The sequence below is a fragment of the Pteropus vampyrus genome, unplaced genomic scaffold (assembly GCF_000151845.1).
Source record: "Pteropus vampyrus isolate Shadow unplaced genomic scaffold, Pvam_2.0 Scaffold70, whole genome shotgun sequence".
Taxonomy (NCBI): Eukaryota; Metazoa; Chordata; class Mammalia; order Chiroptera; family Pteropodidae; genus Pteropus; species Pteropus vampyrus.
In genome coordinates this window covers 7,260,783-7,265,906 of record NW_011888851.1, presented here as the reverse complement: position 1 = coordinate 7,265,906, position 5,124 = coordinate 7,260,783, and positions in this window count along the sequence as shown.

The window sequence follows — 5,124 nt, the reverse complement described above, 5'->3', positions numbered from 1 at the left end:
AAGCTTAATAAACTATGTTTGGGGAACAAATTCCAGGTCATAACCCTCAGTTTTCAATTGCTAGTGGCAAAGGAAACTTCTTGTCACATTTCTAACCAAAGAGAAGTCAGGTCACTCTAAGTACTTCAAGGTAAAGGATTGATCAACCCCACAACCAGTGTGAATGAGATATTCACTAATTTTCAAGAGTTTACTATCAATGACCACAACGTAACAGCAGCTCTATCTTTATTTATTATTGTTTATTCTCAGGATGAGACTAGATTTCTAGACAGGCATTTTTCTGGTAATTGATATTGGTTTCAAAGATAAAGATATGGGACAAGCCTGAAAAAACTGTATGGGCTACAGATGGTACTTATTAATGTTATTTGTAATCTATAAACATTTATGTAAATTCTTCAGAGAACCTGTATTCGGGCTTTTCTTATGCAAGGGCCTAATAAGGAGAAGACAGCACGGTATGATTCAGGGAGGATGATAAAGAATTTACATCCTTTGTCAAAAATCTCTCTTCCATGGTGCCTGTAACTGACATATTATTCTGACCTTTGCAAGAAGTACATGAGACACCTTTCTTAAAATATTAGCTCCAAGGCAATCCTGGAAGAGCTGAACTAAGGTCAATGAAAGGCTTTGCATTTGCTTTTTTTTTTTTTAAAGGAAAATAACAACAAAAAATCCAGCTGCACAAGTTGAGCAAGGGGTAAGAGGTGGGGAGAAAAAGGACGTTTTAAAAAATATTTTTTATTGTGATAGTATTGACATATAACACTGTATTGATTTTAGGTATACAATGTAGTGATTCGTTATATGTATAGGTTGAAAAATGATCACCACAGTAAGTTTAGCTAGCATCCATCACCACACATATTTGGTGAGACCTTTTAAGATCTGTTCTCTTAGCAACTTTCAAATATACAATACAGTATTAACTATAGTCACCATGCTGTACACTATATACCTAGAACTTACTCATATTCTAACTGGAAATTTGTACCTTTTGACTTCTTTCATCCATTTTGCCCATCCACTACCTTTTACCTCTGGCAACTACCAATCTGTTCTCTGTTCTCTGTTACTATGAACTCTCAGGATTTTTGTTTTATTTTGTTTTGCTTTTTTTTTTTAGGTTCCACATGTAAATGATATCATATAGTACTTGTGTTTCTTTTTCTGACTTATTTCACTTAGCATAATGCCCCTAAGTTCCATCCATATTGTTGCAAATGGCAAGACTTCTTTCATTTTTAAGACTGAATAATATTTCATTGTGCATGTGTGTATGTATCACATTTTGTTTATTAATTTATCCATTGATAGACACTTAGGTTTTCCCATTTCTTGGCTATTGTAAATAATGCTGCAATAAACATAGGGGTGCAGATATCTTTTCAAGATAGTGATTTCAATTTTTTAGATAAATGGATTTTATTTTTTAGATAAGTGGAATTGCTGGATCATACAGTAAAAAAGACTTATTTATATAATATGTTTTAGTTCAGAAGTTGGCAAACCATGGCTCATCAGCCAAATTCAGCCAGTTCCCTGTTTTTGTAAGTGAAGCTTTACATGTTGTCTGTAGCTGCTTTCCTACTACAGATGCAGAGTTGAGTAGTTGCAACAGAGACCATATGGACTGCAGAGTTGAAATATTTATCATCTGGCTCTTTATGGAAAAATTTGCTGACCCCTGGTCTAGTCCACTGTGACCTCAGTGTGAGTCAAGAGTGTGATATGTACACTTAAAAGAGCCTATTCTTTCCTAGGATCCACTTAGAAAAATATATATGCTTCAAATCATTTGTGAATGAATCAGTGAATGAACAAACACCCAAACAAGAGAGGATGGCCCATCCTGGTCTTTGTGAACCAGAACCCATAAGAGTTCCGGGGTCCATCCTGGGGATACAGTGGAAGCAGAATTCTGAAGCTGGAATCCTGGAGAGGAATACGGGCAACTAGAGTTCACTGAGAGGAGAGAGCTGAGGGCATTGGCAAAATGTTGTATCAGGAACAAAAGAAGGAAATAGGGATGTTTAGCCCAAAGAAAGTAAATGCCCAAGGGAGATTTCAACAACATCAGCACCACTGATGACAATTATTGACTCTTATGTACCAGGCTCTTTAAATATATTCTTATTCAATTCTCACAACAGCCCTATGAGATTGGTAGTATTTGTATGACCATTTGGCAAATATGGGATCTGAGACATAGAAAATTTAAGTTGCCCGAGATCATACAACCAATAAATGGAGAAGCTGATATTCAATTCATGAATTCTGCCTCTAGAGCCCATATGCTTAATTGTATACCATTAGCTATCCTCCATTATTTAAAGGAATGTGAATAACCTTGGCATCTCTGATTCCCACAGACATAGCAACAGGTGGAGGAAATAGGAAAGAGACTCTGGCTCAATTCAAGAAGACATTTCAAATGCCCAGTGATGAAACAGGTGTCTCACTGGGGAGGAAACCCTCTCATTAGGATGTGTTCAAGTAGGAGCCAGGTGACTTGGTCAAGATTGTAAAGATGATTCCAGAATAAATGAGAGCAGATGGTCTCCAAGATTCCTTTCTCCTCTTAATTCTATCATGGTTTGAGGCTTGGGACACTCCCTAGGATGGTTGACTTAGGTGAGCAAGAGGCAGCGGTGGAGCAGGACCTAGGAGGGAGGCATTTTTCTCAGTGCTTTATGTATGTTAACTCATTTAACCCTCAATATAGCTGGATGGACAGATATTATGACTGTCTGTGTTCCCATTTTACAAGATGCAACACTGAGTCATATAGTGGCTACATAATTTATCCAGAATCACATAACTAATAAGTATTAGAGCCAGGTTTGAATGTAGGCCATCTGTGCTCTTAACCACTTACATATAAAAATCTCTTATTAAGAGGGGATGTGTCATTTGAAAATGCTCCTTGTATTTCCCCCTATCTCTGCACCAAGATTTTTGATATGTATCCTTCCTGTGTCGCAAACCATTGTATTACTAGAAGTTAATGGTAGCAGCTGCCAATGTAACATTCTCATTTTGTCAGGTGATAATTTATAGGGTCTGATTCTTCTGCTTCAGAAACAGATAGGGGGTTCATGATAGGGGGTTCCAAATGTATCATAAGCTCTACAGATTAATCAAGCTGCTACGACTGTGTTCATTCTCTCAGAAATCCCATCTGAATGTATAAATAATGATGTCCTACTCACAATATGTCTGGTTCCTGTTTAAGTATTACCTCTGCTATGGGAACCATTGAATTTCTACAGAAGCAAGGCTGAGCTTGACACCAATGATTTCTGCATATCAATTTCCCTGACGAGTAAGGTGCAATTTGGTAATTGTAGGGACTACACTTGACACATAGTAGGTGCTTAATATATGTTTGTTTAAGACATGTAATCAAGTGGAATTTATTGCTTTAGGAGAAAGAAAATGGTAAGGAAATTTATTTTCCCTTACGGTGTTTTATGGGCTCTGACAGTGACTTGGCCAGTCCTATTTGATTCGATTTGATTCCTCTAAGAAGTTTGTGCTTCTAGTAACTGAGCAAACAAAAATAAGAGCAACTCCTCACTTGCATTGCATTCCTGAATGTAAAAATCATCTTTCTCAAGAAAAGCTGTTGTTATTATTTAGACTAACACCGTGTTTCCAGCTTGCTTATCTTTTTCTTTCTTTCTTTCTTTCTTTTTTTTCCAGATCTCTTTTTTCCTCTATAATGAAAGAAAGTATTGCCGGCCCAATTAGGATGTAGAACATGAATTGTTAAATAACTGATTCACTCTATAGATAAGGATCCAGGCTTTTGTGTCTAAGGAGACCACTCGATTCATTGTGTACAAGGATAGAGTGTTCCTCGCCTGGCTTATTTACCAAGTATTTTAATTAGCTGCCCAGCCTTTCACGGCAGTCACTGTTCCAAAGATCAAGAGATTTGAGCTTGTTAAGATGATGGCTTAAGTAAGAGCTTTCTTATTATGTCTGCACTTTTGTTCCTCCTTTCATTTTTGCTCAGGGACTGAACTCTATAACCCAATATGGCAAAATTGGCATCCTCTCAGGGGATGTTAAGTAAAACTAAGTGGCCCCAGAGACAGGGCACAACATTGTAGGTTCTTCAATAGCAAGAACGCTGTCTTATTGTCTTTGTACCCTCTCAGCTTTGCATAGTGCCTCGCATACAGTAAGTGCTTAAGAAATATTCATTGAAATATTCAACTGAGACCCATTTAGAAGGCATGCACTCTTATCATCGTCTCTTTTACCTCCCACATACGGTATCACCAGTCTCAGAATCTTATAGCATTCATCCAGAGGTAACATTTAACCAATAATACAACAATCAGCCATTGGTTTAGAACAGGATCCTGAAGGAGACCTCCTGTGGTAGACATTGACTCTGAGTTCCTGTTTCACTCAGGGGGATGTAGCAAAGAGATATTTAAGGGAGGGACTTGAGGTTGGCTACTTACTAGTTGAAATGGAAGTATTTAAATACTTTAACAATAGTACAGCTGTGCGAGTGCAAACCAGCTGATGGTATCTGTTTAATTCCTTCAAAGCCATTCAATACAATGCAGCCGACTTGTTTTTTTTTCAAAATGGAAATATCATTGCTTTCCCCCCCAGATAAACAGAGTTGTTGTAAAAATATCATAAAATAAAATGAGCTGGGAAGATGGTAGCTGCAGCACAGTTTTTGAAATTTCTCTGAATCTCCAAATAAAGACAGAGAGAACAACTAGACGCCTAAATTAAAACCCATGAACACATGGGAGGCAAAAACAGATGACAAGATAGTCCCCCAAATCCTCAAACACATGAAGACCTGCATGGTATTAACATCTGTGTAGAAGAAAGCAGAGGGAAGCAGTGGGGCATCTGAAGGCTCTGAGAACAGGAGAACCTCAAAATAGTCAACAGCAATCACTGGAAAGTATGGCAGACCAGTTTGAGAACAGCAGCATAACTGGAAAGAGGTTTGCCAGCTCCAACAGCAGGGAAGTGAAATGCGTTTGCAGTAAAATGGAAGAAGCTGGAGCAGTCTAGCCCCGATGAAATCCCAAAACTTGCTAGCCAAACTGTTAACCAACAGGCAAATTGTTATCAACA